We start from the raw sequence: 11564 nt of genomic DNA, 5'->3' as shown, positions 1-11564 counted from the left end.
CAGAAGTCCCGGGATAATACCCCAGATATCACTGAGTATAAAGACCTAGTATCTCATAAAGAGGGACCTTTCAAACAAGATTCTGGGGGGTTACCCATATATCCAAGAAATGTTCCCCACAAGATAGGCAAGTTTGATTTTTTAGGTTTATATCCCGAATACAATTTACTAAATGTGCAAAACCTACTGACACATCCTCAGTGAGACCGTTTATCACATTTAAACTTTCCAATTCTTTAGCATGTTGTGATAGTCCACTGATGTACTATCATTTCCTCTTTTATTCAACAAAACGCATTTTTGAATTTTATCATGTTTTTGGTTTTTTCTCTTTTTCAAATATGTAAGAAATTAGAGAACAAACTATACAAGCAAAGTGACCACTGATTATCAAGCTTCAATTCGCCATCCACTTGGCATAAACAATCAGAACTTCCCCTCTATTTTCCCATTAAGATTTCAAAACACTTAAGTTTGTTTTAATCAAAATGGTTTTTCCGGAAAATTAGTTTCGTTAATTTTGAAACCAATTGTAGGTTGGGGTTCGTCACATTGTTCTTTCAACCACTTGTAAAGATTAACAATTTTAAATTCTATCAACACATACCATTTGTAGAAAATCAAGTACAACTTAATGTCTCTGATTTACCACTTGAAGGTCAAACCAGTCAAACCTGATATAAAGAATGATGCCGATTCCTGCTCCACTCTTACCAACCTGGGAGCTCCGGCAAGTCAGGATTTTAGTTAGGAAAAACTTTCCCCTAAGCCTGACCAGCCTTGGGAGATTCTGGTACACATCTATCCCACCAACATTTTGATTTGTAAAATTCTTTTGCACCCTTTACTTTCCCATCAACCATTTTCCCAAAAATATGTTTAACTTTTCCATTAAACACTTTTTCAGCATCAAATTCTTTCTTACCAGCAAAGAATTGATCTGAAATTTCAACCTTACCAACTTTCTTCTTCAAATTTTCCTTTGACAATGTTGGAAAATTTTCATTGTCAGAACTACTTTCAGATTTAACAACCCACTTTTGTTTGTTCAAATCACCTTTCCTTTTGTAAAAACGTTTTGAAATTTCACCAATTTCAGAAGTCGATTTATTAAATTTGTCTTTTGATTGTTCTGGTTTACTAACACATTTCCTTCTCATTTCAGAGTTAGAAGAAACTTCCTGTTTTGTATAATTTGATTCATGGCAGTTCCAAGCAATGTGTCCAGCTTTTTGGCACTTAAAACAGGTTATTCTGTCAACTCTTGGAGCAAACTTCTTCACATTCTTCTTTACTTCAACAAGAAACTCTTGATTAGACTGTTTCCAGAATGGTTTCTTCAGCTCTTCATCAGAACTTCCTCCTGCAACAAATGTTGTTTTTGGTTTATAATTTTTCTCATTTTTATAATTTTCTGAAGAGCTAAAACCAAGACCTTTCTTTTTGAAATTACTATTATGGTTTGGTTTCTTTTGAAACTCATAACCACAACCGTAACCCATTTTTCTGTTTACCCTTTGTTGAATTCTTGAAGTGTAAGGTTTAGGTTTTTTAGAAAGATTTAAATCTTTTATTTCAGAAATATTAATTTCTGTTAATTTGAAAACCTGTTTGATCATTTCAGTTTTAACACTTCATATTGGAAATTCCTCATCAGAATATAACTTGTCTGAATCATTCAAAATATAGGCTACTTTGATTGATCCATCATTCAAATTAGATTTTGATAACAAGAATTCTTTATTGTAAACCCGTTTGACTGGTGAACTCGGACTCTTTTCTGATGAACTCGAACTTTCAGACTTAGACTCCGGTTTTGACTCTTCATCCGTATCCAACACCTGATCAACCACTTTCTTTAATAACTCAGACTCATGATCAGTGTCAGACGCTGTGAATGTAACATCAATATTGTCTGGTAATTCATCAATGATTTCAGACTTTAACTTGATGTTGAGAGCCTTGTTTACTCGTTCCTCATTTGGCTTTCTGGGAGAATAACTCTCATAGATCGGGGGCGGACATCTGTTATACTTGACACTTTGTTTCTTACCAGTATCAGTATCTTCAGTCTTTTCCTCCTTGAATGCTTCCAGACCTGCAACAGTAGGATACACACGATCAATCAAATAATCACATGTTGTATAACTCAATAATAATCATTTAATCCTTTCACTCTCTATTTTCTCAAGCTCTAAATCCTGCTTCAGCTTAGCATAGTCTTCAATATACTCATTGATGACCTTCTGCTTCATCATTAATGTCGAGTTCATTTTTGTCATTGCATTTTCAATTTCTGAATTCGTTCTTTTCAGACTATCAACTGTTTTGTTCAGCACATCATATGATTCCTTAACATACTTCACATTAGACAGTAAATCTTCTTTAGCCTTCTCTAATTCAGCAATCTTCTTATCTTTCTCCTCACAAGCTTTGCAAGATTCTAAACACTTCAAACATGGATTTTTAACTTCAACCACTTTTTCAATTATCTTCTTAACCTCGACGATTTTCTCAACTTCAACAATTTTCTCCACCACTTTCTCCACTTCAACGATTTTCTCTATTATTTTCTCAGTCACCGATTCAACATTTGTTTCTTCAGCTTTCTGTTCCTCAGCTTCCTTTGTTGAACTTTCTTCAACTTCTGTTTTACCAGCTTTTTCTTTTGCTTTTTCTTCTGCAGCTTTTCTTGCTTCTGTCTCTTCCCATTCTGTTTTCAATCGAGCAGCTCTTTTTTCTTTCAGCATCTCGATCTTTTCTGCAAAAAACAAATTAAAATTATCAGTATCTAAACCTCTCCTAGATTTTTCAATATATTCTTCTTCATCATCGGTATCTGCCTCAACTCCTAATTCTGGAAAAATTGATATTCTTTTAGGTTTAGATTTGTCAGATGTTTCTTCCAAGATTCGAGCAACAAAAGCTGAGCTTAAGTGTAGATTTTCTTGAACGTATTTATCCCAGCTAAAACCTGCAGCCATTATCTCATCATCTTGATCAATGATACCAAAATAAGCTTTCTTATTTGCATCTTCGATCCTTTTCCTTTTTCCATCATCAATGTCCCGAGCATGTGCAGTTTGTGGTTCCCTTTGTTGAGTAATCTGATGAAAAATTGATTTATGATAATAATCATTCTTTTCTTGATTCCCGTTGCTTCTTTATTTGTACATTCTCTTTTAAAATGACCCTTTCCTTTACAACGGAAACATGTAACTTTTGATTTATCAAATCCCAAAGGAGAAGTAGTCATTCCCCAAAACTCATCTCTACTAGTGATTTGCTGAAACTTTTCTGCTCTCCTAAACGCACTTGCTAAGCACCACTTCACATCCATCAACTCCAGTTCTTCAGCATCGATTTGGTCATAATCCTCTTTGATTAGCATTGGATTTCCAATTTTACCACCAATCAAGTTTTCATATGATTCCAACATTGCAACAAGTGATGCCATATGTTGTTTTGCAACTTCTAGAGACAGATTTTGACCATTTTGAATGTTTAATGTAACATTGCATTGAAGATTCGCTGAGTTTTGTCTTTGAGGACTTGATGTTGTATGATTTGGATCAAAGCTTGAAAACGAAGACGAAGATCCACCGCTCTGAGTTACATTACTACCTTTTGTTCTAGACGAACTGTCAGCACTAAAACCAGTTTGGATCTTTGGGCTAGAGCTGGAGGTAGCCTCAAACTTGTTCCCTCTGTAATACAAACTGACATCTTGCTGAGCATTTGGATTCTTCATGATTTCTGTTTTCTGGATATCCAACTCATGCTCTTCAATCTTTTGAATAAATTGTGCCACATTCATATTTTCAGTTTTTCTCATGTGTTTTATAATCAATAGATAAGTTCCCCATTTCTGCTATGGCAATGCATCAACAAGTTTATCAACCCATTCATCATCATCTTTCTTAATGTCCAATCTTCCCATTTCCAATACCAGATGACAATATCTGTCGATGGTTGTTTTTGTTGATTCACCTTTGAAGGCTATAAACATATCAAATGATTTCTTCAGTAACGCCTTTTTGTTTTTAATCATATATGCACTTCCTTTGAACTTTTGAATCAACGCATTCCAAATCGATCTTGCAGTATTCTCATGTTGGAGTAAAACAAAGATATCTTCCTTTACGGCTTGTTATAGAAGACTAATCATCATTTTCTCACTAGTATACTTCAATTTATCACTTTCAGAAAAATCACAAAACGCTTTTTCAAGCCCACGCTCATTTTTTGGTTTCTCATAATCTTTGTTTAAAGCACACCATGCATCAAACATATATGCTTGCACCCAGTTCTCAAATCGATTTTGCCACCCTTAGAAATCTTCAATGAACATTAGCTTAGGTGGTTTTTGATAAGTTCCTGTCTCATTGTCACTGTACAATGTTTCAGCAGCAGTAACAGGAGCAATCGGTGTCCAAACGCATTGTAAAATTCCTCGTCCATGTTTCGACAAATTTTTCACAAAATTACAAGTTCAAACGAAATATCAATTCAAGCGGAATTACTCTACAAGCGAGATTACCTGCACAATCAACTACAAACGAGATTAGATCTTCACATGGAATTACTACTTTCAACCGGAATTAGTAATTCCACGCGGAATTACTTCACACGATATTAGACTTTGAAACGGAATTAACTATTTCAAGCGGAAATAGTTAATCTCGCGCGGAATTAGGTAATTTCATGTGAACCGGCTCAAACGAAATTACACTTTGTCGCGAAATTAAAACTTTCAAGCGGAATTAGTTAATTTCGTTTGAAATCAGGAAATGATTCCGTACGGAATTAGGCTGACATCATCAATTTCGATCAGATTTTAAAGCGGAATTACTGTTTTTATCAAATTTTGATTGAATTAAGGTCCAATTTTCTCAAGGATTTATTAAAACACTATTGCGCATGACATGTTTAAAATTCAATCCATTTTAACTGTGAAAACTAGTTCAATTGAGAAAAGAAGGTGTAGAAGACAGAAATGATGGCTGTTTTGGCAAGAACTCTTCTTCCTGAGCTTTGATACCACATGTAGGATCGGTTCGTGACCCAAATGAGTCAATTAGAAGAGCTCTCGTCTGTTTTAGAGGCGGAAACAAAGAAACAGACTTGTAAAACAGCTGAATTCACTTTAAATTGCCTTGTTTATTGATTTAAAACAGTTTACAATCAAACGGCACGTCGGCAGCACTTCGGTACCGGAATCGCAGAATGTTCCAAATGATTTTGTTTGTAGGGTATTTATAGGCCTCTTAATTCCGCGTGAAGCAGTCCTCAAACGGAATTAGATTCCAAGCGGAATCTAATTCCGTGCGATATTACCTCAGCAACACTACAAGCGGAATTAAGTCACTCAAACGGAATTAACCCATTTCAAACGGAATTACCTCTAAGACCTTTTTCTCGAACTACGTGCCCTGATCTAACATATTTAGTACAAGACTCGACACAAGACGAAATCGACAGACGCATGCACCAACTGTGTTTAATCACTATCTAGCAAGCTTCATGTGATGATTAACATCATCATCTCAAGAAATCAATCAAGCAAACATCATTCATACCCTAAACAACATCATATCATCCATTTTTCATCATATGTAAGCTTTATGTTCAAGATTCAAGTTCAAGTCTTTTAGTGTTCTTATGATTTTCAACATAACATATCTTTTAACAACTAAAAATGGAAGTAAACAAGAGTTAAAAAGGATCTTACTACTAGCTTCAAGCTAGGGGAGAAACAATGATGAATATGGAGTGGATAAAAGCTTGTGTGAGTAGTCCTTCAAGATCCGAGATTACCAACCCTTCTAATATGGCTCCTTACACCTTGTGTGAAGCTTGGATTGCATGAACTTGGAATGAAAAATGGTGGTGTGTGGGGAGGAGGGTTCGGCCGAGAGCTTTATGAGGGAGAGAGTGAGAGTTGTGAAGTGATGATGATGAAGAGTTTAAGTCTTCTTATAACCACAACTCTAATGTCCAATGGTTTATGTGTCCCATTTAGTACATACATGATCAAACCAAATCCCAAGGAGATCATTAGGAGATTTAGTGAAGATTTAGAAAAATCTTGAGGTGGGGCCACCTCGTTTGGGCCGTAAATCATATGGGGGGGGGTTAATTGTAAGTTTGATGGTAAATGTAGGTAATTAGTGGAGGTTAAGTGTAAAAGTCTAGTGTTTCATGTGTAGGATGCTTTATATAGTATATTAGAGTGTTTGGGAACCGTAACTAGCTCAAAAATAATAAAACAATGCTTCTAGCAATATTTTGGTGTTTCGGGTAATGTCCGGTTGTTCGGTTAGATACCGGTTCGTTAAAGTGTCAAATTATTCCGTTTAGTGTTCTTTAAGTACCCTTTTGTGACACTTTTAATTCCCGACACTTAGGAAAGCATACAGGACCAGTTTGCCATATTTTTGCATGTTACTAGCATGTTAAAATGCTGATTTTTGCTGGTAAATGCAGAATTCTGCACTTTAAGTGGGTTTTAGGTACTTTCTGGTACTTAAACTATCACCTAGTGACGCAGTTTTATGGTCCTTACTTCCCTACACTCCATATTAGTGTAGTACCTTGTCTTTGGCTCATACTGGGCCTCAAAACATTGTCTGTCTATGTACTGGCACTGTCAATATATTTCTGAGCTATCCGCTAATGGTGCTAACTGTGCTTTGTGCATCATGTATGTCACTAAAGTTTGTATGTAATAAATGGTGTGACAGTATGAAATGTGATGCACATGTATGTATGATACATAAATCATAAAGCAGTTTATATCATCAGTTATAATCAAGCACAGTCATTAAGCATTAATCAATATTAATTAGTTGTACGGATACCTGTAATTATGAGGGTTGTCATAGTTACACGACTGGAAGGTATTTCAAATGGGGCAACCACTACAATTATAGAAACAACAGTTTCACAATTGAATAGTGGTTACATTTCTAAGACCCCCTTGAAGGCAACAATTGTAAAGTCTACATTTGTACACTCAAAAACAATTGGAAGACCCTAGTACCAAGAAAAAGGGGCACCTGGTTCAAAACCAGATACAACCACTTCTAGTGGGAATTCAGATAATCCTATTCAGTTAGGTGATGAATTAAGATATAAAGAATTGATGCACCACGGAAAACACGACTTATTTGAATAACCCGATGACCTACCAATTGTAGAAGTAGGATTTTTGGGTTAGAGTATCAAATCTTGAGACATCAGTGGCTGAGATAAAAGACATGATGAAGATTCTGGTTCAAAACTCTACACCTCATTCAAATGCAGAACTTGCAGAGAAAGTTAAGTTTCATGCCCAAACTTATCTTCAACTACAAAAGCAGTCTGTAGATGCTACTTACAACTTACACATGGAGATGATAAAAAATATGGTTGAACCTAGGTTTATAGATACCCAAGCAGAAATTAAGGCCATAAAAGATTACCTCCTTCACGCATCGGGTGTTGCTCCAACTCCTAGACATCCTTCAGTTGATGGCAAAAAAAGGGAGAGTAGTAATAGCCCGAGAAAGCTTCCACCTGCAAATCCAGCCAAAAAGGATAAAATCACTCAAACAACTCTTTCATCAACCACTCAAACCACTGTTCCACCTACCACTCAAACCACTGTTCCACTTACCACTCAAATCACTGCGACATCCATTCCATCCCAAACCAATGATACTCAAACATCTGTTGGCATTTCCAAAAGACCAACAGATATTACAATATCACCTCTTATCAAATCACTCCCACCAATCCCACAAATAAGAAAAAGAGAAATGATCACCTCTCCCATCAAAACTCCTTCCACCACAATCACCACAACTTCTATTCCATCATCATCATCTCCACCTGCAAGACTTGCCAGCCTAGCCAGTGTTGAAGAATACCTGGAGTTAAAGAAAATGCAGGCCAAAAGAATTGTCCTTGAAAGAAATCAACGAAAAAATGATAAAAAAATCCTGCAGATTCTAACTGAAGAATACAAAAAGGTCTAAGCACTAAGAGGCTATGCCAATATGATCTGCAGGAATTTACCATATGATCCAATCACTAAAGCAGATCTCAAAAAGCCGCTAAGAGAAGTTTATCTTAACTACATCATGGTAACAAAACCATATGAAGCTGAGAAAGATAAATTCAATGGATGTCCAAAGAATCTTTACTAGATGAAATAGTAAGGATAGAAAAGTCGAAGCTATTTCCCAATATCTCTCCTTCAACCCCAAACTGTAAAGATGGCAAAAAGCCTAATAAAAAAGGGCTCTGAAGATGAGAAGAATGAAAGAAGAACTAGTAGCTGCAAACAGAGTCACCATGAAGACTCTGGTCAAATGGAATGAGACAACAACCTTAGAGAGCTACAAACAGTTGGAAATCCAAAGAGAAAAGGATCCCTTATTGCCAAAATGACCAGAGTATAAGCAACTAGACTTCGCTATCAAGACATTGATAAATCCTTCTGAATTTCCTTCAGCAAGAATCATAGCAAAAGCTGCTAGGAAATTTCTTAAAAAGAAATATAATTTAAAGAACGATACTGGAAAAGAAGATCTAGCCTGCACAATCATGAGAAGACCAGTATCTACAAACTCATCAGAAATAACTCTGGTCCCAACAAATCACCCTAGTCAAGAATTTTAAAATGGAAGTGATGTGCACAAAATGCAACATATAATTTACATCAATTGTGGCTTAAAACTAACCCTTTTTTAGTACTAATGTTGGAAAAAGTGTGCTTTTGTCTTCCTTTTGTATTTTCAGGATTAAATGAGCTCAAAATAACAAAAGAAGCAAAAAGACAGCAAAATCTAACATAAATACAAGAAAAGGAACAAAAGTGATATGCTCGACCCCCCGACAGCATCTTCCCAAGCAAAACAAAGAAGACAGAAGACTGAACACGCCCCGTGCTCAGTGAGCACGGGGCCGTGCCCAAGTGCCAGCAGAAAAGACAAACTCATAGAAGCTTCTGTTGCCCACCACGGGGCTGTGCACAGCGGACACGAGGGCGTGGTCAACTTCCTGCAGGCGCATTTATTGTAATTGCGAATTACAATTAATGAAGAGAGAGAGTCAGATGGACACGGGGCCGTGCCCGAGCTTCTGTTCAGCCTATAAATAGAAGCTCGGGCACGACCCCGTGTAACACCATCCCTTGGCACACCACCTCTCTCACACTTCACCCACCACCCACCACCATCATAACACCATCATCCACCACCATCATCCATTGTCCATCATAGAGTGTGTGAGTCGTCTCGGGATCCAAGATTGATCGTAAGAGTTCTTGACAATCAAAGGCCATGTTTGCCTAAGTCTCTTACATCACTTGGTGAAGACAAGTGTTTAGTGTAATACTTTTTATTTTTAATCTTTTGCACTTTTTAATTGGTTTTGTATTAATGACTTTAATTACTAGTTTCTTATGTTGAAGGTGATTCTTCCTTATCGTTTGTCCGTGGTGTCTTGGCATTATTTTACTGTCTATATAAAATAAAAGATTTTCACCATTCATATCTCCACGGTCTATATGGAGGTATGTTGGCTACCTGGTCGGGGGTTAAGGGAACGGTTTGGTAAGAGTCTTGCCATTGTTCAGTGTATAGATCTGCAAAGGACCTGGGTCAAATTTAGTAGGACCTCCTTCAATGCCAAAAAGGTATTGGATGGCGGGGGTCCAAACTCTTTGATCCCCTCATAAGTTAAACTACTATTAAAACTTTAACCCAGCTACTTAGGACTGTATCCCTGCTGACTCAGACTACTTAGCTGAGGGTAACGTCGCTTTCAAAAGAGGGGCCTACCACATTATGCATTAATAACTTAATTAATTATCTTTCAATAATCCGACCCTTTAGGATTGTATCCTTGCTGACTCAAACTACTGGGTTGAGGGTAACGTCGCCTTAAAAAGAGGGGCCTACTACAATAACTAAGATAATCTCTTAAACAAGTGCAAAAGTGCGAAAATAATTAAAGGTTACACTACACACGAGTCGGATCCAAGTGATTCATCTTGTCTATCTGTTTTTACTTTTATTTTATTTTTTCAGCATTTTAGTTAGTTTTATTTTCTTAGTTTAAAACCTTTTTCTAACATTTTGATTTGATTAGACGTTGAGGATAAACCGGTACTAAAACCTCTTGTGTCCTTTGACGATCTCGGTATCTTACCAACACTATACTACGTCCACGATGGGTGCACTTGCCCATATGTGTGTTTAGTGTTAGTAAATATCGTGTTTTATAAATTTAAAACTTGGCTAAAAAGTGTAAAAAGGGCTTAAAATATATACCTAAAACATTACACACTAACACGCATTAAGTTTTTGGCGCCGTTTCCGGGGACACAAGGATTTTAAGAAAGTTAGGAATCAACGGCCTAATCATTTGTTCTATTTTCTTTTTATTTTTTTAGGATTTTCTTAATTTTTCAGCTTCTGCAGAGCTCAGCATGGGCTGTGCCTGGTCGGACCCGGACCGTGCCCAGCAGTGTCACTGGCAGTTTTTTATTTTCAGAGTTACAGAGGGCTGAGCACGGGGCCGTGTCGGTGCAACACGGGGCCGTGTCCAACTTTCCAGTAACAGGGATCCGGAAAACAATCGCTGTATCTCCGACCACGGGCCGTGTTCAGTGAGCACGGGGCCGTGGTGAACTTTCTGACCAACATTCTTTTCTGTTTTTATTGCAGGATTTGGAACCAGACACCACATCTGAACCTTCTACGTAGTGTATGAGCTCCAGTTCCCATAAAGACATAAAAGAACCTCTAGAAGAACCCGAACGCTTTCTCAGAAAAAGACTTAAAGCTAAAAACCAAGAGAAGGTTTCGAGGGACCCACTTCCAATGGCGGACCAACGTACCCTCATGGATTACCTACGACCCACCGTAGGTAATCTCGGCGCCGCTATCAATGCACCGAATGTCGAAGCCAACAACTTCGAACTTCGGCCACATTTGATACAAATGCTTCAAAACTCCGCAACCTTTCATGGGCTTGCGGACGAGGATCCCCATCTACATATTACTAATTTCTTAGAAATATGTGATACCTTTCGGATCAATGGAGCATCAAATGACGACATCCGCGTCCGAATGTTTCCATTTTCATTAAAAGACCGAGCAAAAGCTTGGCTCAACGCCCTCCCAGTTGGTTCGGTAAACACCTGGGATGAACTAGCCCAAAAATTTCTATATAAGTATTTCCCTCCCGCTAAAACGGCTAAATTAATGACTGAAATTAATACATATTCACAAGAGGATGCGGAATCCTTATATGAAACTTGGGAAAGGTTCAATGAGCTATTGCGCAAGTGTCCCCATCACGATCTTGCGGTATGGCAACAAGTGTCCACTTTCTATAATGGGTTGTTGCCACACACGAGACAAACACTTGACTCTAGCTCCGGGGGACTTTTAGGTGATCGCCGCCCACATGAAATTTACAATCAAATCGAGGAAATTGCTCAAACCAATTTTCAGTGGCACACTCCCCGAGGCAATAAATCTATTGCCCCGGGCGCCCATAAGGTTGATGAA

At 37.5% G+C, this 11564-nt stretch overlaps 1 non-coding gene across 1 annotated transcript; it reads right to left on the bottom strand.

The window, feature by feature from the left end:
* Window positions 1-11249: 11249 nt before the first annotated feature.
* Window positions 11250-11356, bottom strand: LOC118492706. The gene has a single exon (XR_004894708.1). It is a non-coding gene; the product is annotated as a small nucleolar RNA R71 (small nucleolar RNA).
* Between the last annotated feature and the right edge of the window lie 208 nt (window positions 11357-11564).

The sequence above is a fragment of the Helianthus annuus genome, chromosome 5, assembly GCF_002127325.2.
Source record: "Helianthus annuus cultivar XRQ/B chromosome 5, HanXRQr2.0-SUNRISE, whole genome shotgun sequence".
Taxonomy (NCBI): Eukaryota; Viridiplantae; Streptophyta; class Magnoliopsida; order Asterales; family Asteraceae; genus Helianthus; species Helianthus annuus.
Note: the sequence above shows the minus strand (reverse complement) of the source record. Positions and strands in the feature narration are given on the sequence as shown.